At 33.7% G+C, this 23,194-nt stretch overlaps 1 pseudogene across 1 annotated transcript in view; it reads left to right on the forward strand.

The window, feature by feature from the left end:
* Positions 1-5,502: 5,502 nt before the first annotated feature.
* Positions 5,503-23,194, forward strand: part of LOC148951818 (trypsin-1-like) — a 34,478-nt pseudogene continuing 16,786 nt past the window's right edge. The window contains exons 1-2 of the transcript XR_016141776.1: positions 5,503-5,548; positions 8,943-9,165. The product of XR_016141776.1 is annotated as a trypsin-1-like (transcript). The remainder of the gene's footprint in view (positions 5,549-8,942; positions 9,166-23,194) is intronic.

Genomic DNA, 23,194 nt, shown 5'->3' on the forward strand with positions numbered 1-23,194 from the left:
TGTCCCCTCAGACATGGATTAGAGACAAGAGAATAAATTGTATACCCTCATAAGGAAGTTATTTGTCATTATAGGACCTTGAAAAGCATTTGGTTTGAGGAAGGGTTTAAAAGCAAGGGTTAAAGCAAGGGTCAGGGTTTGAAAAGCAAGGGTTTGAAAAACATTTTACAAATCCTGAACTTTACGAATATGAATTTTTATTACAATAAGAAAACCAAAAAGTCTTCTGTATATTTTTGTTCATACTTCCCTATAAGAATTTGATGTTTAAAAAGTCATACAGAAGACTACCATTTTCCATGTTTAAAGGAAACATAATATTTTTAATTAATTTCATTTTTATGTTCCTGGCCTTCCCCAGGCCATTCAGCGTGTCCCCAGGTGGCGATAGGGGGACGCTCTACACATATGTAGGGTACCTCCATAGGAGGCACGGACCAAGGGGGGATCTTGTCCCTGGGGGTCCATAATAGAAACTGGGGCACCTTCGCCCCGGGTCACAAATGCAGGCGGAGGAGGAAGAATGCCCCTCAAATGTACACTCAAAAGGGCCCACTGGTTTGTCCACAAGTCCTATGAGTTAAAACCTTCTCCCAGTAATGGGTTAAATTGCATGGTGATGCAGAACACCATCGCGGGAGGATCAACTGCGGCAGGACGTAAGATCCAGATCTATGGACAACGGCCTCTGCAAAGGGCTTGCTCGACCTTTTAGGGGTACCTGCAAGACTGGGGACCTTGCGGTCAACTCTATTCCCACTTGAGGAGTGGCGCCCCTCGTGGAAATTATAGCCTAGTAAACGAAACAGCATTCGTACGGGATTCTGACTAATGGACAATTTTTATGGGCTTGGTATGTTTTGATGGGCGTCTTTGGGCTGAAAAACCTCTTTCTAGCTAATTTATCTATTATGGGTTGCCTCCCCGTAGTAGCAGAATATTTGTAGGCATGAATATATAATGAGTCGGAGGTAATAGGCTTGAGACTGTCTGTGCCAGATTTCGACTCTTGTTGATAGAAGAGCATTGCCAAATGCTGAAAACCATGTTGTGACCAAGATGGGCCTAGGATTGCACAAAGCCTCTATTCATGGAGGTCCCAGGGACTTCTTGCTGTCCAGTTCAAAGCTGGCTTAAGCACTTTGGTGTAGACTTGAGAAGATATGTGATCCCCGTCCTGCACTGGTATCCGGGATCATTGCTTTTCCTGAGGCGAAAATAAATTGAATGATTTAAAGAACATGAAAATTGGAACTTGGAATATTACGACATTAAAAAATGACTATCGTATCGACATTTTTACTGACGAATTCAGACGGTTCGAACTGGATATATCAGGAATTTCAGAAACTCATATCCCAAGGGTAGGAAGCATGAAATTAGTTGATATAAAATTTATTTACTCAGGCAGAAAGGATGGGGTACATAGACAGGGAGTAGGGCTCATGATGAATAAGGAAGCTGCTTAATCTTGTTTAGGCTGGGAAGGTAATAATAATAGAATACTAATTGCTCATATTATGACTAGAAAGTTCAGGGTATCAGTTATAGTAGTATACGCCCCTGTTGAACCGACTGACGGAGATACTAGTGACTCAGATGAATTTCACTTACAGTTACAGGAGCAAATAGACAGGGTCCCAGATAAAAATATGATGTTATTACTGGGAGATTTTAACGCCCAGGTTAGTAGAAATAGGGATAGATGGTATCCTAGCCTAGTTAAATTTGGTGTAGGAAAGAAAACAGTAATGGATACAGACTTTTGCAATTTTGTAGGTATAACAATCTAGTTATAACCAATACGGTGTTTGGTCATAAAATGGCTCATAAGTAAACATGGTATTCACTTGATGGTAAGACAGCAAACCGTATTGATTACGTTATTGTAAACCGAAGACTGGCAGGATTAATACAAGATACTAGGGTATATAGGAGTGCTGTTATTGATGTTAAAAGTAAAGATCACCATCTAGTAGTGTCAACGGTTAATTTAAAGCTGAAATATCGGAAGGTTGACTACCTCCCGGGACATTATGATGTTGGTAGACTCCAGGATGAAAATTTGAGGAAAACTTTCCAGGAACAGTTGAATACTAAACTTGAGAGTTTAAAATTTGATAATGTGGAAGATGGTTGGAATCATTTTAGAAAAATAATTTGTGAAGTTGCTGAAGGTGTATTAGGGAAGAAAGCTAGAACTGCAGCTAAGAATATTAGTGATAAAGCTTTATGTTTCATAGAAAGGAGAAAGGAATTGTACAAGAATTATCTCAGTGATATATCTTATGAAAACAAAAGAAATGTAAAGAAAGTGGAAAAAGCATTAAAATATGAACTAAAGAGGTGTGAAGTGGAGGCCACGGATAAAATTGCCGAGGATCGGGAAGATGCAGCTACATGACATAATAGTAAAATATTGTTCAAAATATTGTAAAATATTGGCAAGTTAACAAATCGAGAGGGAATCGTCAACCGAGACTTGGCCCAGTTAAAGACAGGAATTGGGTTATAATTAGTGATAAGGAAAAAATCAAAGAGAGATGTGCCGATCATTTTGAGAATTCGCTTAACCGAGAGAGAGTTGCAGGAAAAAATATAGAGGAAAATGAAAAAGTTTGTGATACCTTGGATGTGAAGGAAGATTTGTTTTGTGAGGAGGAATTCGCAACAGTACTAAAAGGATTAAAGAATAATAAGGCTCCAGGTGCTGAGATGGTGGTAAATGAGTTTCTTAAACATGGTGGCTCTGAGGTTAGAAATAAGTTACTGAAGATTATGAATATGATTTTTGAAAAAGGGGAAGTACCTAACGATTTTAGGAAAACCTTAATTAAACCGCTTCATAAGAAAGGAGATGAAAGCGAGCGTGGTAAGTATCGAGGCATTAGTCTGGTCTCTGTAGGTAGTAAATTACTTAGTAATATGATACATTTTAGACTGAGATATGCTGCAGATAAAGTTTTTAAGAAGAACAGTGCGGTTTTAGAAAAGGTAGAGGATGCGTTGACCAAATTTTCACTCTTAGGCTAATAATTGAGAAGTGCCTGAGTTTACAAACACCTTTGGTCCTCATTTTTATAGATTATGAACAAGCGTTCAATTGTGTTGATAGAAGAGCTTTAGTAAAGGTTTTATCCTTGTATGGTATACCAAACAAATACATTAAAGTGATTAGTGCTATGTACGAGAATAACACTGCTGCGGTTAAGGTAGGAAATCCCCCTTTGTATGGATTATTTTGATGGACTTTGTTTTAAGGAACACTGGAAAGGCAATGGGAGACCACGGAATCAAATGGGGAGGAAAATGTCTTCTGGACTTGGATTATGCTGATGATTTAAGCATTCTAGATGAAAGTATGAACAAAAATGAATGAAATTTTAGAGGTTTTGCGACTTCAGGGTGCTAGAATAGGTTTGAAAATTATTGTTAGGAAGACTAAGTCACTAAGGCTAGGAATAAGTGAAGATGAAAATGTGATGTTATGTAATGAAAAGATTGATCAGGTGGGCAGCGTCACTTACCTTGGTAGTATTATTAGTAAAGATGGTGGGAGCAGTGAAGATGTTAAATATAGAATAGCCAAGACTCAGGGTGTTTTTTCACAGTTAAAAAAAAGTCTGGAAAAATAGGAAGATAAGTCTGCAAACTAAGATTAGAATCTTAGACGCTACAGTGATGACAATAGTCAAATATCACTTTGAAGCATAGGCGTTAAGAAATGCGGATTGAGATTTGCTAGATATTGTCCAGAGAAAGCAGTTTGGGGTTGCTTTGGATTCACAACTGAGAGTATGCATGCCAAACAGACTGCTATGCGACAAGTGCGGTTCAAGTCCATTCTGTTAGGCTATAGCCAAAGAAAAATTGAATTGGCATGGAAACGCTTTGCAGAAAACAAATAACATATTACGGAAGATTGTTATTTTCGGCCAACATCTAGGGTTAAGCGGAAAGCAGGTCGTCCCCGTCAGGGGTGGGAGGACGTCATAAAGAAAGATTTAAAGGAAATGGGAACTACGTGGGCGGGTGTAAAAAGGGAGGCTTTGAATGGATTTGGGTGGAGGAGGAGCATGCGTAGCTGTGTTGGCCTCAAGCGGCTTGTTGCTGCTGTGAGTTGTTAAAAGTAGTAGTATTTTTTTTTTTAACACTGATTTTGATTTTAATCAAAATCAATACTAGACAGGGGCGGATCCATCATTTTCTTAGGGGGGGGGGAATGGGTTGATCCGATAAACTTGCGTTAGGAGCAAGTTTAGTTAACGCAAATTTGCGTTATTTAAGTAAACTACACTACTTTAGACTACGTTAGGGGGGGGGGAACCACCCTCACCCCTCCCCTGGATCCACCAATGGTGCTAGAATCTAAAAGCTAACACTGATTTTGAGGGTTTTTAGGTGCTGGCATATTTGAGTTTCAGTGCCCAGTTTCATAGAATTAAACTATCTATTGCATTGCAAAAAATGATAAGAAGAAGAATAGAAATCGACAAGCAAATATTGGTAGAGGGTATTTTTAAGGGATTAACTTTATTAGCAAAAAACGTTAATATTTAAAGATAAACGCTGATTTTAAGCGTTTTTTTTTTGTTGTTCACCACCATATTTAAATTTCAGTACTTAATTCCGTAAAATTGTAATATCCACTGCATTGTTAAATAAAAGGGATAAGAAGAAGCAAAGAAAGTAATAGCCCAGTATTGCTAGACGGTTTGTCCAAGGTCATCGCTTGTATGCAATTTTAGGTATGCAATTTTAGCATAACTAAAATTGAACTAGAAATTTATTAGAAATTTCCCTAGGTTAACATTGATTTTTGAGTTTTTTTTTTGGCGCTATCATATTTAAGTTCCATTACTCACCTCAAAAAAATGGATAATCTAACAAATTAACTTCTTTTAACGTCTCTTTTTTATTATTATAGGTAAAGACAGTCTTGCCTTTTCTAAAATAAAAAAAAATAGCTTATTATAAGCACGCATACGTTCTTACAAGTTTTTCAACAAAAACCTGACTCGTGCAATTAAAGTTGTTTGAAAACACTAGTGATTGCCACGAACAGATATATATTTAAGATAAGGTACTTTAAGACGTATCTACAAGATTGGGAACCCCTGAAACTATAAATAATTGACCAATTAATTAGTACGCACAAACAACTACACAACAAGATTCCTTAAGTCAACACAATATTTACAAAAAAAAGTTATCCGGCTCTGAGCCATCAAATAATCAAATTTAAAAAGTAAATGCGTAATCAATCTAGTTTTGTATTGTTGATAACCATTAATGCTGTTTTTTTTTTTTATCAATTATCGTTAAGTCATGTTTATTTAAAGTGAATTCCCGATTTTTATTGACAGAGAGATAAATAAAAAAAACATCTTGACAAAGTTCCGTTTACATATTATATCCAAAGATTAATAATTTTATCAGCGATAATAATATTTAGGCCTAAGTATAAATCGTAATGGAACTGGAAGCAATTCAATTATTACCATGAAAGTTTTTATTGCGACACTTCTCTGCCTGGCAGCAGCTGTTGGTAAGCTTGGTAAGCCAACATTTTTATGGGATTAGAATACTTTCAGCAACAGCACAAGCATAAAATATATCTAAAATGGGGAAAAAGAGTTAGTTTCTATGAATTTCTGTAAAAACATAACATTTTTATATTTCGATATTTGAATTTTGTAACGAAACAACTTTCCAAAAGTGATTCCTAAGAAAAAAAACTTGTTTTCTCCAATAATTTTGTAAGACCAAACTAAAATAGTAGAGTGTGTTTTAATAGGAACTAAAACAATGTTCTTCTTCTTCTTGTTTGATAGTTTGGAGACACTAATTCATCAATTTCTAGGTTCTGTGGCAGCACAGATGGAGCCTAGGGTCTACAGTGTCTATACAGATCAATCCATGGTTCTAGCAAAAGGTTAAAACAAAGCATAGCTAGAGCCTGTGACCCCAAAATTAGATCGGGCCTGGTTATCTACCTACTGAGCTACTTGGTGTTAGGAGTGCTACCTAACCACTTTGGTGTAGCACCTAAAACGATCAAACTATAAAAAAATAAATAATATGTTAATTACCAGATTACCAGATAAATTGCCTATAAATTACCAGATGTTAATGTTGATTTTTGTCGACAAGCTTAGATTTTCTCTTTATCAAATCTATCTAGTTTTAATCCAGGATTATATAATATACACGGATTTCTGTCCTTTCCAAATTTTTGAAACACTGAGTTGTGTCGAATATACTGCAAGTAAGAGTAATGAATTTCAATTAGAATAGAAAAACATGTAAAAGAGGTAAAAGAACATGAAGTATTTTAGATAAAAAAGAAAAGATCCAATGAAAAGCAAAGAGAAATGCTTGAACTTAAAATGAAGAGAGGATTATCCTTTATATCAAAGAAGTTTGCCCCTCAGCCCCATTCCACTGTTCAAGCTAAAATTTTGTTTCTGCTTTTTCCAAATTCTTGCGCTCATCAAATTACCAATTAGTAATTAAATATATTTAACTTACTAATTACCTTATAGCCAAAAACTTAATTTTTAGGGCAAATACGTAAATACTCGAAAGCAAGTAAATACTCAAATGCAATACTCAAACTTAAAACGAAGAGAAATTAACCTTTAGGCTATATAAGAAGAAGTGCTCCCTCATCCCCTCCCTCTTTATTGTCCAAGATAGAGTTTTATTTTTTATATAATTTTAGTTCTTTTTAAGTTTTAGTTAAAGCGTTTTTAAAAAGTTGGTAATTAGGAATGCTTCGCTATACTCACAACGTTTTAACCCAAAATTTATGTTTAGGGTAAATGTGCAAAAGTTGGCCTATCTATCCTCGAATCATTATAAAAAAAACACTTTTATCTCTTTTTTATTCCCTTACGTTGGAGCATTTGTTCTGAAAACATCGAGGAAAGAAGTAAAACTTCAGCATAAAAAGTGGCGGAATGAGTGGGGAAAAAGCCTCATATCCGCAGATTAGTCTATGTTAGTTATAAGCCTTTATGTTGATCATTACTCATTACTCATTCATTACTTATTACTCATTACTCATACATATAAAACAAAACAAAAAGTAATTCATTACTTATTACTCATTACTTCTTCATATAAAACAAAAAAATTAATTTACCTCGCCTTTTTAAAACTATCCAGAATGAAAAAAGATTCAGGAGGAACTTTTCTCCTCCCTTGAAATTTATTTTTATTTTCAAACTTTTTGAGAGTTAAAATACTACGATTTTGAAGCTGCAATTTTGAGATTTCAGGCATCCCTTCCCCTCGCCCACAGAAAATCCACTATCCCTAGTTCTCAATAGCTGATTCATCAGCTATTGAGAAATAGAACTATACACATTTTTATGAAGCCTCAAATGGATTAATCAAGTTCAATTAAGTTTAAAAATAAATGTCAGTTTTATCTTGTTTTGTTTTAACCGTTTATTTTCTTAGAAACGAAAACATTTCAAGAACTAAGACAACGGAGCACGGAGTTTTGCTTTCCAGACCGGGAAGCTACGTTTCAAACTTTTCAATAGTTATAAATCCACGTAAGAAAATTTACCCGATTGCTTTTTAGCCCTTTTCGAGTCATTTTATTGTTTTGCACTAGAAGATGGAAGAATATGCCACTTTCCTTTAAAATGATACTTTTGTTATTTTCATTTGATTTTTAATTTATGTTTTCTATTCCAATTACTCCTAGCAATAAAAAAAAACAACAATTTATATAGTTATCATCAAAATCTCTTCCCTCTTGGGCGTTTTCCCCCTTTTTTTAAATCGGGCAAATTTTCTAAGGCGAATAGTTTTGCTTGATTTATTTTAGCTTTGATAGACCTTACATATTTTGAATTACCTTGCTGGGACCATGCTTGATGTTTTTCATTTAGTTACAAAAAGTTCCATTTGTCAGTGTTTCTTTTACTGTTATCACAAGCTACTCTTTTCTTGCAACACGCTACCACGAACTGTTTGAAAAGTGTAAGGCATTTTCACAGTAGTAATTAAAGTTCAAAACAAATCTAGAGTATCTTTTTCCTCAACACTGCTGAGCTTTGCTCTTTTGGGGGTGATAATGAATGAAAAATAATGGATTATTTTCATTGTTTTTTTTTTTTTTTCCAGGTTAGTAGAAGGCTGAGTACTGGGATTTCATTTAAAATCTTCAAATTTCGATCACTTATTAACTCTGGTTATCGTTATAGCTCTTATTTACTGGTTATCTTAGGTTATTTACTATTTTATTTACTATGGGTTATTTACTATTTACTATTATTTACTATTGTCTCAGTCAGTTCTTTCAGAATAAACAAGGTTGTATTGGCGGTTGTTGTATTTGTTTGTTTGATTCCCTACAACCTTGGCATTCCACTCAATGATTGTATTAATTCAAAAGGTTGTATGTTGCATAAACTAAACTATAAAAGAGAGTAGAAAAAATTTAAAATATATTCTACATTTTAGGCCTGGTATCAGCCACCAATAGGCCTTCAAAGGAAGGCAAGTTTTGTGTCCTTAAAACATCACAAACATATATAGAAAGTTGCAGTCTATTATCATTTCCTTGACAAAGAAAAGAGCGAAAAACATATTGTGAAACAGGAGAAACAAATGACACACATAAAATGAATAAATAAAGAAAAGGATACGTGAAAATAGACTGAACAGATATTTGGCAGGGTTTATGGCAAAATGTGTGAATTTCAAATCCCGGTTTACAAATATCTCGTTCAACACCATATAATCTACAGAAGTGACCGAATTGGACAGTTGAGAAACACACTTCTAGATTTCTAACTAGTCAAGGTTATAGAAAACCTCACTGTCATAAAGATTTGTTTTCCTAAAATTTTATATTCCGAACCGAAGAATTGTTTTTATCAGCATCAAATGATGTCTAATAAATTATCATTCTTGCCTTACAGGTGAGAACTATGTTCTCCCACGCCTACCCCTTAGCTACATGCTTCGTCGTGGAGTGAACCTTGTACCAGAGTCAAAAATTGTTGGTGGTGATCCAGTCAACAAGGGAGACGTCCCCTGGCAAGTATCCCTCCAGGCAGAAGGTTTCTTTGGAAGATCTCACTTCTGTGGAGGCTCTATCTTGGATGCGGACACTGTTTTGACCGCTGCTCATTGCACTGACGGGTATGTGAATTCTTTTGCTTATAATGGAATATCCGATCTAGAATTAAGAGCCAAAGAATTGAAAAGGTTTTGCAGATGCACCGTAGAAGTAGTCAGGGTATTAGTGAAGCGTAGGTGAACAGCCAGCACTTTTGCTAGGAAAAACAAGATAATACAAAAGCAAACCTCCTTTTCGAAAACTTTTAAAATAGTTTTTACTGCAGTGAAAACTTATTTATGTCAAAATAAACTTTTTTTGTACCTGAGTAGGCAGCTGCTTCCTTTGCTCTTCTAGCCAAGCACAAGACTGGCACTTATCATAAACTCGAACAGTTCGTGGTAACAAACTGTAAGTAAGGCACGACGCGGCTCAATAGTAACCGATACTTACGGAATTTTGATACCAATAGTCTTATGAAAAGAATTGGGTTATTATGCTGCTTTTAAATATAAAGTTTCATTAATTTTAGCCTTACTCATTAACGACTACGAGCCTGAGAAAATTTTCCTGATTATCAAAAAAAGGAGGAATCGCCCCTTAAAAGTAATAGTATCTTAATGAGAATCACAAAATCAGACTCAGCGTATCAGAAAACCCTTCTGTAGAGGTTGTAAGCTCCTATTTGCAAAAATGTGGAATTTTGTATTTTTTGCCAGAAGAAAGATCACGGATGCGTGCTGATTTGTTCGTTTTTTTTGTTTTGTTTTTTTCCAGGGATGATCGTATCGACCCAGCGGTCCTAGAATATCGTGAGAGGGCTCATTTGAATGGAAATTAAAAGTTCTAGTGCGTTTTTTAAGTGGCCAAAAAATTGAAGGGCATCTAAGCCCCCTCCCCCACCTTGTTTACGCATAGTATTTGTTATTGGAAAGAATGCTTACATTTTAGGGTGGGAGGGGGACGAATTTTATGCTTTGGGTTTTTACACGGGGATTTTCCATGGGGAGGGAAGATTCCAGGGGTGAACTTGTCAGGGAAAATTAAAAACTTGGGGAAATTGCAAGAATTCCTATACATAATTTTCACCGGGATTAAATTATCTTGAGGATTTCAGTGGGGAGGGTATTTCTTCGTGGAGGTGAGTAGAACCCCATCATGAGGTCCCACGACTCATCCCTGCTGCCACCTACAACTTTTTTTAACACCAAATATGGGAATAGAGTCCCTAGGTGAGATGGATTTCTGAGAAATTGATTGCGTATTCAAAGTGTGTCAATGACCTCTTTTCAAGGTCGATTTTTTTGTTGTTCGTCTAGGTGTAATAACTCCGGGGCAAAGGTTGCACATGCGCATTGAATTCTAACGGGAACAATGTTATTGATCTAGGACACGAGGGGGAAGTGAATTTACAAGAACTTGATTGTGTAATCTATCGTGAATGTCAAGGTGTCCAGAAATAGGAAACAGCATTTGTTGTTGTTGTTGTTTTGGGCACGCTCTCAGCGAATGTTAAGAGTTTCCAGAATTAGAAAACAGTTAGATCACGTGTTTACTTTTCAGCCAATCAGAGGGCTTGCTTACATAACAATTTGACCTTGAGATTTCGTATATAACGGACATGCATTGTGATTAAATTAACAGAAACTATTGTGACACAGTGCAAACAACAATGGATAAATTTGATGAATTAGAAGCCATGTCAACTTCAATTTGCAATGTAAGTACATTTTTTATTTTCAAATAAAATTATTTTCCTTGGTCACCCTCCAGTATATTCAAGTAAATCCTCCCCCCCCCACTCTAGTACAAACATCACTATACAATCTTGATACCTGATAGAAAAAATAAAATATATTATTTTCATCCTAAAAACCTAGACCCCTCCTCCATTTTTTTACAAACCAAGGTCTCGCAAAAAGAAATACTTATCTTTTCGTTAAATTTTAATTTTTCTCTTATTTGATTTAAAGTGTCTACTGACTTCTGTCAATTTTTAAAGAAAATGCCGCTCTGGTTTGACACAATACTCTAGCGCGAGGCCTAAAATTAGCTGTCACCCTTTTCCTGTTTGTATACATTAGCTGGTTTTAGGCAATCTAGGTTTTAGTGCTTTTACGTAATTCTGTGTTTGTCTGAAAATATCGGACCGCTAATTTTGTCGGAAAAAAGCGATAGATATTTAGGGCATTGGAATTCTATGTAAGAGTGAAACGGGATTATTTCATGCTTTCTTTCGATAAAGTTTCCCTTATATTTCCAGGAGGGGAGCGTGAATCCAGGATTTTTGTTGGGGGAGGAGGTTAGCACTTTTAATAGTGACAAAATAGAAATGAAAAGATAATTGTTTCTTACTTCAGTGTCTAACCATTTCTCTTCGAAATTTTAGTGATTTTAGCTATAACATTTGAATAAAAAGGCAGTAAGATATATTCTTTATTGATCTGCCTTGCGCTTGAATAAAAAACTGAACGTTCATATAATAATGCTTTGAGTTATTTCTGAGAAAAGTTGAATTTATTATAATCAAACCATGATTTTCAGAGTTTAGGTTGCTTTCGACAAAGATTTCTCTTTACATACGGCAAATTTCCACAAGGTGATTGATCCATGGCCCTTCTAAATGTAATAGAAGCTACTACACCCTGCTTCAATCTATTTTTACGTATTCAAACTGAATGTTCGTATAACAATGCTTTGAGTTATTCCTCAGAAAATTGACCCCTCCAAATATTTACTCAGAGGGGCGGGTGCTGAAATGTAAAACGTTACTTATTTGCCCATCATTTTCACAGTTTTCAAGTTGGGATCTTCGAACACACTCCCTCCTTCTCAGTTTATTCTATGAAAGTGAGCTGTATTCGTTAGAGTTCCAGAAACATTACATATTTATCTAATTTAAGCACTTTTTTTGTCAGATATAATAATGTTTGGTGTGATTGACACAGAATATATTGGTCTGAAATATTCCTCAACTGGCATTATTTTCGAAGCAGCTTTCTTACTCCTAGACAATCAACGAGGTGAAATTCATAGCTATAAATGGAACATTAGATACAACATGTATAAGTACGAGAAAAACAGATGGAGTCCAACACTAAATTTTATAAATCGAAATGGCTTTTACGCTAAAACCATACGACCACATAATGAAAATGGCTATGAAATAAAACATGTAAAAGAGGAAATTCAGGAAATATGCAGTTTTTTCGGTGTGTAAGCTGTTTATGTTAAGGGAAACGTGCCAACTGATAAACTATTACTAGAAAAATGTGATAAAAACATAGCATTATTCAATTTAGAAGACTTCAAATGTGAAAAATACCTGTATTCAGTACATGACCCAGAAGATGAAGTTCGATATTTCGCTCAATGGATACCGGAAAAGATGCCTGACAAGGAAAAATGCATCAGATATCCAAAGACCTAAACTTGCTCTTCCTCATATCAAATGGATTAAGCCCTTTTTTAAATATGTCATTATGTATTTTTTTTTAAATATGTCATTATGTATTTTTTCAAATGTTTTTAAATATGTTTAGGCAATAAATATCTTAAGCCTCAGCCGTTTTTATTCTTTAGAATACTTCATCGCCATGAAAATTATACTTTCAGGTTCAACATGACAGGGAAGGCACTTTCAACTTCAGCATGTTGGAGAACCCTAAATACTCACCACTATAAAGGTAAGTTAATCCTAAAAGGTTAAAAAAAATTTTTCTGAAATCACACTTTCAGATTCATCATGTCAGGGAACACACTTTCAGATTCAGCATGTCTGGGAACACACTTTCAGGTTCAACACGTTAGAGAACCCTAAATGATAAGTTAACTCTAAAAGATTAAAGAATTTCTCTGAAATTACACTTTCAGATCCAGCATGTCAGGGAACACACTTTCAGGTTCGACATGTAGGACTTTCAAGTTCATCATGTTTGAGAACCCTAAATGCTCATCCCAAGTTAGCCCTAAAAGGTAAATGAATTTCTATGAAATTACACTTTCGGATCCAGTAGGTCATGGGAACACACTTTCAGGTTTGATTAGAGTTTTAGCTTTGAGTCTTAGCTTAGAGTTTTTGTTAGAGTTCTAGTTTAGTATAGTTTTAGTTAAGAGTTTAGAGTTTTTAGCTTAGAGTCTTAGCTTAGAGTCTTAGCTTAGAGTTCTAGTTAGAGTTGAAGTTTAGGTTAGTATCAGTTAATAGTTCAGAGTTTTAGCTTAGAGTCTTAGCTTAGAGTTTTAGTTTAGGGTTTTTGTTAGAGTTCAATTCTAGTTTAGTTTTAATTAAGAGTTTAGAGTTTTTAGCTTAGAGTCTTAGCTTAGAGTTTTAGTATGATATTTTACCTTAATACTAACATACTTTTACTGAACAAACAAAAATTTCTCTTAAAAATAATATTTTTCATCACTGATAACACTTTTCTGTTCGAACTAGCAAGTTTTCTACCAAAGATACCAAATATTTTCATAGAAGTAACATTTTATGATTGTGATAACAACTTTTCTGTCAGAAGTAGCAAGTTTTGCTTAACACTAACAAACATTCTCATCAAAGTAATGATGTTTTACCTTAATACTAACATAATTTTACTGAACACACAGAAATTTCTCTTAGAAATAATATTTTTCGTCAGTGATAACACTTTTTCTGTTCTAACTAGCAAGTTTTCTACCAAAGATACCAAATTTTTTCGTAGACGTACCATTTTTTGATTGTGATAACAACTTTTCTGTCAGAAGTAGCAAGTTTTGCTTAACACTAACAAACATTGTCATCAAAGTAATGATATTTTACTCTAATACTAACATACTTTTACTGAACAAACAAAAATTTCTCTTGGAAATAATATTTTTCCTCACTGATAACACTTTTTCTGTTCGAACTAGCAAGTTTTCTACCAAAGATACCAAATTTTTTCGTAGAAGTAAAATTTTTTGATTGTGATAACAACTTTTCTGTCAGAAGTAGCAAGTTTTGCTTAACACTAACAAATATTCTCATCAAAGTAATGATATTTTACCTTAATACTAACATATTTTACTGAAAACCTAGAAATTGCTCTTAGAAATAATATTTTTCGTCAGTGATAACACTTTTTCGGTTCGAACTAGCAAGTTTTCTAGCAAAGATACCAAATTTTTTCATAGAAGTAACATTTTTTGATTGTGATACCAACTTTTCTGTCAGAAGTAGCAAGTTTTGCTTAACACTAACAAACCTTCTCATCAAAGTAATGATATTTTACCCTAATACTAACATACTTTTACTGAACAAACAAAAATTTCTCTTAGAAATAATATTTTTCGTCACTGAGAACACTTTTTCTGTTCGAACTAGCAATTTTTCTAGCAAAGATACCAAATTGTTTGATTGAAGTAACATTTTTTGATTGTGATAACAACTTTTCTGTCAGAATTAGCAAGTTTTTCTTAACACTAACAAACATTCTTATCAAAGTAATGATATTTTACTTTAATGCTAACATACTTTTACTGAACACACGCAAATTTCTCTTAGAAATAATATTTTTCGTCAATGATAACACTTTTTCTGTTCGAACTAGCAAGTTTTCTACCAAAGATACCAAATTTTTTCGTAGAGGTAACATTTTTTGATTGTGATAACAACTTTTCTGTCAGAAGTAGCAAGTTTTGCTTAACACTAACAATCCTTCTCATCAAAATAATGATATTTTACCCTAATACTAACATACTTTTACTGAACAAACAAAAATTTCTCTTAGAAATAATATTTTTTGTCAGTGATAACACTTTTTCTATTCGAACTAGCAAGTTTTTAACCAAAGATACCAAATTTGTTCTTAGAAGTAACATTTTTGATTCTAATAGCAACTTTTCTGTCAGAAGGAGCAAGTTTTTCTTAACACTAACAAACATTCTCATCAAAGTAATGATATTTTACCTTAATACTGACATACTATTACTGAACACACACAAATTTCTCTTAGAAATAATATTTTTCATCAGTGATAACACTTTTTCTGTTCGAACTAGCAAATTTTCTGTCAAAAATACCAAATTTTTTCGTAGAAGTAACATTTTTTTATTGTGATAACAACTTTTCTGTCAGAAGTAGCAAGTTTTGCTTAACACTAACAAACCTTCTCATCAAAGTAACGACATTTTACCTTAGTACTAACATACTTTTACTGAACACGCACACAAAGCTCTCTTAGAAATAGTATTTTTCATTTCTAGGTCTGAATCTATTTGCTTACATGTCTGGGTTGGTGTTTGGTTAGGTTAGGTTAGCTAAGTTAGTTTAGGTTAGCTAAGTTAGGTTAGGTTAGCTAGTAAACATTTCTCCATGTTTAAGTTAGGTTAGGTTAGGTTAACATATCATGAGCGCTCATGATAAGCTAACCTAGCCTAACTAAAGCATGGTACAAAGTCGACATGGGTGGATTTTCCGGCGAGTATGGTTAGGTTAGGTTAGGCTAGATCAAGTTAGGTTAGGTTAGGTTAAGTTAGGTTAGGTTAGCCTACGTACGCGCGCGTACGTAGGCTAACCTAACATAACCTAACTTAACCTAACCTAACGTAATCTAGCCTAACCTAACCTAACCATACTCGCCGGAAAATCCACCCATATCGACTTTGTACCATGCTTTAGTTAGGCTAGGTTAGCTTATCATGAGCGCTCATGATACGTTAACCTAACCTAACCTAACTTAAACATGGAGAAATGTTTACTAGCTAACCTAACCTAACTTAGCTAACCTAACCTAACCAAACACCAACCCAGACATGTAAGTAAATAGATTCAGACATAGAAATGAAAAATATTATTTCTAAGAGAGCTTTGTGTGCGTGTTCATTAAAAGTATGTTAGTATTAAGATAAAATGTCGTTACTTTGATGAGAAGGTTTGTTAGTGTTAAGCAAAACTTGCTACTTCTGACAGAAAAGTTGTTATCACAATCAAAAAATGTTACTTCTAAGAAAAAATTTGGTATCTTTGATAGAAAACTTGCTAGTTCGAACAGAAAAAGTGTTATCACTGACGAAAAATATTATTTCTAAGAGAAATTTGTGTGTGTTCAGTAAAAGTATGTTAGTATTAAGGTAAAATATCATTACTTTGATGAGAATGTTTGTTAGTGTTAATAAAAACTTGCTACTTCTGACAGAAAAGTTGTTATTAGAATCAAAAATGTTACTTCTAAGAACAAATTTGGTATCTTTGGTAGAAAACTTGCTAGTTCGAACAGAAAAAGCGTTATCACTGACGAAAAAATATTATTTCTAAGAGAAATTTTTGTTCGTTCAGTAAAAGTATGTTTGTATTAGGGTAAAATATCATTACTTTGATGAGAAGTATTGTTAGTTTTAATCAAAACTTGCTACTTCTGACAGAAAATTTGTTATCACAATCAAAAAATGTTACTTCTACGATAAAATTTGTTATCTTTGGTAGAAAACTTGCTAGTTCGAACAGAAAAAGTGTTATCATTGACGAAAAATATTATTTCTAAGAAAAATTTGTGTGTGTTCAGTAAAAGTATGTTAGTATTAAAGTAAAATATCGTTACTTTGATGAGAATTTTTGTTAGTGTTGAGAAAAACTTGCTACTTCTGACATAAAAGTTGTTATCACAATCAAAAAATGTTACTTCTATGAAAAAATTTGGTATCTTTGCTAGAAAAATTGCTAGTTCGAACAGAAAAAGTGTTATCAGTGATGAAAAATATTATTTCTAAGAGAAATTTTTGTTTGTTCAGTAAAAGTATGTTAGTATTAGGGTAAAATGTTGTTACTTTGATGAGAAGGTTTGTTAGTGTTAAGCAAAACTTGCTACTTCTGACAGAAAAGTTGTTATCACAATAAAAAAATATTACTTCTACGAAAAAATTTGGTATCTTTGGTAGAAAACTTGCTAGTTCAAACATAAAAAGTGTTATCAGTGAGGAAAAATGTTATTTCCAAGAGAAATTTTTGTTTGTTCAGTAAAAGTATGTTAGTATTATAGTAAAATATCATTACTTTGATGACAATGTTTGTTAGTGTTAAGCAAAACTTGCTAATTCTGACAGAAAAGTTGTTATCACAATCAAAAAATTGTACGTCTACGAAAAAATTTGGTATATTTGGTAGAAAACTTGCTAGTTCGAACAGAAAAAGTGTTATCACTGATGAAAAATATTATTTCTAAGAGAAGTTTCTGTGTTTTCAGTAAAAGTATGTTAGTATTAAGGTAAAATATCATTACTTTGATGAGAATGTTTGTTAGTGTTGAGCAAAACTTGCTACTTCTGACAGAAAAGTTGTTATCACAATCATAAAATGTTACTTCTATGAAAATATTTGGTATCTTTGGTAGAAAACTTGCTAGTTCGAACAGAAAAGTGTTATCACTGATGAAAAATATTATTTCTAAGAGAAATTTTTGTTTGTTCATTAAAAGTATGTTAATATTAAGGTAAAATATGATTACTTTGATGAGAATGTTTGTTAGTGTTAAGCAAAACTTGCTACTTCTGACAGAAAAGTTGTTATCACAATAAAAAAATGTTACTTCTAAGAAAAAATTTGGTATCTTTGCTAGAAAACTTGCTAGTTCGAACCGGAAAAGTGTTATCACTGACGAAAAATATTATTTCTAAGAGAAATTTCTGTGTTTTCAGTAAAAGTATGTTAGTATTAAGGTAAAATATCATTACTTTGATGAGAATGTTTGTTAGTGTTAAGCAAAACTTGCTACTTCTGACAGAAAAGTTATTATCACAATCAAAAAATTTTACTTCTACGAAAAAATTTGTTATCTTTGGTAGAAAACTTGCTAGTTCGAACAGAAAAAGTGTTATCAGTGAGGAAAAATATTATTTCCAAGAGAAATTCCTGTTTGTTCAGTAAAAGTATGTTAGTATTAGGGTAAAATATCATTACTTTGATGAGAATGTTTGTTAGTGTTAAGCAAAACTTGCTACTTCTGACAGAAAAGTTGTTATCACAATCAAAAAATGGTAAGTCTACGAAAAAATTTGATATCTTTGGTAGAAAACTTGCTAGTTTTAACAGAAAAAGTGTTATCACTGACGAAAAATATTATTTCTAAGAGAAATTTCTGTGTGTTCATTAAAAGTATTTTATTATTAAGGTAAAATATTATTACATTGATGATAATGTTTGTTAGTGTTAAGCAAAACTTGCTACTTCTGACAGAAAAGTTGCTATCACAATCAAAAAATGTTACTTCTATGAAAATATTTGGTATCTTTGCTAGAAAACTTGCTAGTTCGAACAGAAAAGTGTTATCAGTGATGAAAAATATTATTTCTAAGAGAAATTTTTGTTTGTTCAGTAAAAGTATGTTAGTATTAAGGTAAAATATCATACTAAAACTCTAAGCTAAGACTCTAAGCTAAAACTCTAAACTCTTAACTATAACTAAACTAAACTTCAACTCTAACTAGAACTCTAAGCTAAGACTCTAAGCTAAGACTCTAAGCTAAAAACTCTAAACTCTTAACTAAAACTATACTAAACTAGAACTCTAACAAAAACTCTAAGCTAAGACTCAAAGCTAAAAAACTCTAAACTCTTAACTAAAAGTAAACTAAACTAAAACTCTAAGCTAAGACTCAAAGCTAAAACTCTAATTAAACCTGAAAGTGTGTTCCCTGACATGCTGGATCTGAAAGTGTAATTTCAGAGAAATTCTTTTACCATTTAGGGCTAACTTGGGATGAGCATTTAGGGTTCTCCAACATGCTGAACATGAAAGTCCTACATGTCAAACCTGAAAGTGTGTTCCCTGACAATCTGAATCTGAAAGTGTAATTTCAGAGAAATTCATTAACCTTTTAGAGTTAACTTATCATTTAGGGTTCTCTAACGTGTTGAACCTGAAAGTTTGTTCCCAGACATGCTGAATCTGAAAGTGTGTTCCCTGACATGATGAATCTGAAAGTGTGATTTCAGAAAATTTTTTTTTAACCTTTTAGGATTAAATTACCTTTATAGTGGTGAGTATTTAGGGTTCTCCAACATGCTGAAATTGAAAGTGTGTTCCCTGTCATGTTGAACCTGAAAGTATAATTTTCATGGCGATTAAGTATTCTAAAGAATAAAAACGGCTGAGGCTTAAGATATTTATTGCCTAAACATATTTAAAAACCTTTGAAAAAATACATAATGATATATTTAAAAAAAAATACATAATGACATATTTAAAAAAAGGGCTTAATCCATTTGATATGAGGAAGAGCAAGTTTAGGTCTTTGGATATCTGATGCATTTTTCCTTGTCAGGCATCTTTTCCGGTATCCATTGAGCGAAACATCTAACTTCATCTTCTGGGTCATGTACTGAATACAGATATTTTTCACATTTGAAGTCTTCTAAATTGAATAATGCTATGTTTTTATCACATTTTTCTAGTAAGAGTTTATCAGTTGGCACGTTTCCCTTAACATAAACAGCTTGCACACCAAAAAAACTGCATATTTCCTGAATTTCCTCTTGTATAGGTTTTATTTCATAGCCATTTTCATTATGTGGTCGTATGGTTTTAGCGTAAAAGCCATTTCGATTTATAAAATTTAGTGTTGGACTCCATCTGTTTTTCTCGTACTTATACATATTGTATCTAATGTTCCATTTATAGCAATGAATTTCTCGTCGTTGATTGTCTAGGAGTAAAAAATATGCATCGAAAATAATGCCAGTTGAGGAATATTTCAGTCCAATATATTCTTTGTCAGTCACACCAAACATTATTATACCTGAAAAAAAGTGCTTAAATTAAATAAATATGTAATGTTTCTGAAACTCTAACAAATACAGCTCACTTTCATAGGATAAACTGAGAAGGAGGGAGTGTGTTTGAAGATCTCAACTTGAAAACTGTGAAAATGATGGGCAAATAAGTAACGTTTTACACTTCAGCACCCACCCCTCTGAGTAAATATTTGGAGGGGTCAATTTTCTGAGGAATAACTCAAAGCATTGTTATACGAACATTCAGTTTGAATACGTAAAAATAGATTGAAGCAGGGTGTAGTAGCTTCTATTACATTTAGAAGGGCCATGGATCAATCACCTTGTGGAAATTTGCCGTATGTAAAGAGAAATCTTTGTCGAAAGCAACCTAAACTCTGAAAATCATGGTTTGATTATAATAAATTCAACTTTTCTCAGAAATAACTCAAAGCATTATTATATGAACGTTCAGTTTTTTTTTATTCAAGCGCATGACAGATCAATAAAGAATATATCTTACTGCCTTTTATTCAAATGTTATAGCTAAAATCACTAAAATTTCGAAGAGAAATGGTTAGACACTGAAGTAAGAAACAATTATCTTTTCATTTCTATTTTGTCACTATTAAAAGTGCTAACCCCCTACCCCAACAAAAATCCTGGATTCACGCCCCCCGCCCCTAAATTTAGGAAAATTAACCCACCCTAGGTCTTCCCTCTCATTGAGTTAATCTTGCGATTTATTCAAGCAAAAGGCATATCAATAAAGAATATATCTTACTGCCTTTTATTCAAATGTTATAGCTAAAAACACTAAATGTCGAAGAGAAATGGTTAGACACTGAAGTAAGAAACAAATATCTTTTCATTTCTATTTTGTCACTATTAAAAGTGCTAACCCCCACCCCCAACAAAAATCCTGGATTCACGCTCCCCTCCTGGGAATATAAGGGAAACTTTATCGAAAGAAAGCTGAAATAATCCCGTTTCACTCTTACATAGAATTCCAATGCCCTAAATATCTATCGCTATTTTCAGACAAAATTAGCTGTCCGATATTTTCAGACAAACACAGAATTACGTAAAAGCACTAAAACCTAGATTGCCTAAAACCAGCTAATGTATACAAACAGGAAAAGGGTGACAGCTAATTATAGGCCTCGCGCTAGAGCATTGTGTAAAAACAGAGCGGCATTTTATTTTAAAATCGATAGAAGTCAGTTGACACTTTAAATCACATTAAAGAAAAGTTAAAATTTAACGAAAAGAAAATTATTTCTATTAACGAGACTTTGGGATTGTAAAACAATGTGGGAGGGGGCTAGGTTTTGAGGGTAAAAAGAATATATTTTATGTTTTCTATCGAGTATAAAGATTGTATAGTGATGTTTGTACTAGAGTGGGGGAGGGGGAGGATTTACTTGAATATACTGGAGGGTGACCAAGGAAAACAATTTTATTTGAAAATAAAAAATGTACTTACATTGCAAATTGAAGTTGACATGGCTTCTAATTCATCAAATTTATCCATTGTTGTTTGCACTGTGTCACAATAGTTTCTGTTAATTTAATCACAATGCATGTCCGTTATATACGAAATCTCAAGGTCAAATTGTTATGTAAGCAAGCCCTCTGATTGGCTGAGAAGGAAACACGTGATCTAACTGTTTTCTATTCTGGGAAACTCGTAACATTCGCTGAGAGCGTGCCCAAAACAACAACAACAACAAATGCTGTTTCCTATTTCTGGACACCTTGACATTCACGATCGATTACACAATCAAGTTCTCGGAAATTCACTTCCCCCTCGTGTCCTAGATCAATAACATTGTTCCCGTTAGAATTGAATGTGCATGTGCAACCTTTGCCCCGGAGTTATTACACCTAGACGAACAACAAACAAATCGACCTTGAAAAAGGAGGTCATTGACACACTTTAATTACGCAATCAATTTCTCAGAAATCCATCTCCCCTAGGGACTCTATGCCCATATTTGGTGTTAAAAAAAAGTTGTAGGTGGCAGCAGGGGTGAGTCGTGGGACCTCATGATGGGGTTCTACTGAGGTGGGGGCAGATTTCTTGGGATTATTTAAAAAACGATCAGAAATTAAATAAACAAAAACAAGTTTTTAACTGAAAGTAAGGAGCAACATTGGAACTTAAAACAAATAGAAATTATTACATATATGAAAAGGGTTGCATCCTCCTCAACACCTCGCTCCTTATGCTAAAGTTTGCATTTTGTTCCAATACTTTAAGAACGACTCCTGAAACACAAGGGTCGTTAATTAGAACGATAAGAAGCTTTTTAAAAGTACTAAAAACTTTATCGTAAAGAATGAAGTGTTGAGGAGGAGGCAATCCCCTTCATATGCATAATAATTTTTTTTCGTTTTCTGTTGATACTTCCTTTCAGTGGATGACTTTTTTTTATTTAATAAGGTAACAAGATAAGGAATACAACATTGACCTTTACAGTCCTTACCGATGTTACTGATCTCTGTTTCATGGTCCTTCAGCCAGGAATTGCAATGGGGGAGGGTTGCGATCCAGTGATTTGCATATCCTTCTTGTCTAACTCTCTGTCTAAGACTCTGGCTGAGATTACAGTCACGTCATTTACCCTCGTTACAAATAAAACAACTGTCATTACTAGCACTAAGGGCGTTACTAGCCAAAATGTTGGGAGAGGGGAGTGATTTGTTTTACCGACTGGCTGGTCATTTATACCGATTGTTTTCACCACTAACATAATGTCAATTTCTAATACGAAACTTCAGATCGCAATTCAGTCCAAATAATCATATAATCTGAAGAAGAATAGCTGCTTAGTTCATTTCCCATAAGAAGCGTATGAAAAATGACATGGTGAAGAATAGAGCGATATATTAGGAGAAAGGTGTTAACATGCTTTATATACAAAAAGATATTAGAAGTGAAAAATTGGCAAACTTAAATCAAAATACACAGATTAAACAAAAACAAGAAGAAAATATTAACCTTTATTTAAAAATTCAAGCGTCTTGGTTTGGAAGACAATCAGACTTTCAGTAGTTTGTCGAGTATCAGCTCGTCCGTAACGCCAGTCCTACGGCATGTGATCTGTCTTGGCATGGTCAGACACCATGCCAAGATGATCAAAACGGTCATCGTCCATCGTTGTTCCTAAACGTATCATGACCAGTTTCAGTTTGCTATAACTTCTGTCTGCTGTGGCCACTGTTGGCGGTGCTGTCGCAGCCCACTGGTAAACTGACTAGAGAGTCGGTAATATCGATTTGACAGCGTTAATATCACGGAATACTCCCTCAAAGATGGTGCGATTTGTGACATTGTTGCTTTCAACCTCAATCTTTTCAAAAGTGTTTGAAAGTCTTTAGCTCTAACA

This window comes from Artemia sp. Qi Xiang Cuo, chromosome 5, assembly GCF_049724085.1.
Source record: "Artemia sp. Qi Xiang Cuo chromosome 5, ASM4972408v1, whole genome shotgun sequence".
NCBI lineage: Eukaryota > Metazoa > Arthropoda > Branchiopoda > Anostraca > Artemiidae > Artemia > Artemia sp. Qi Xiang Cuo.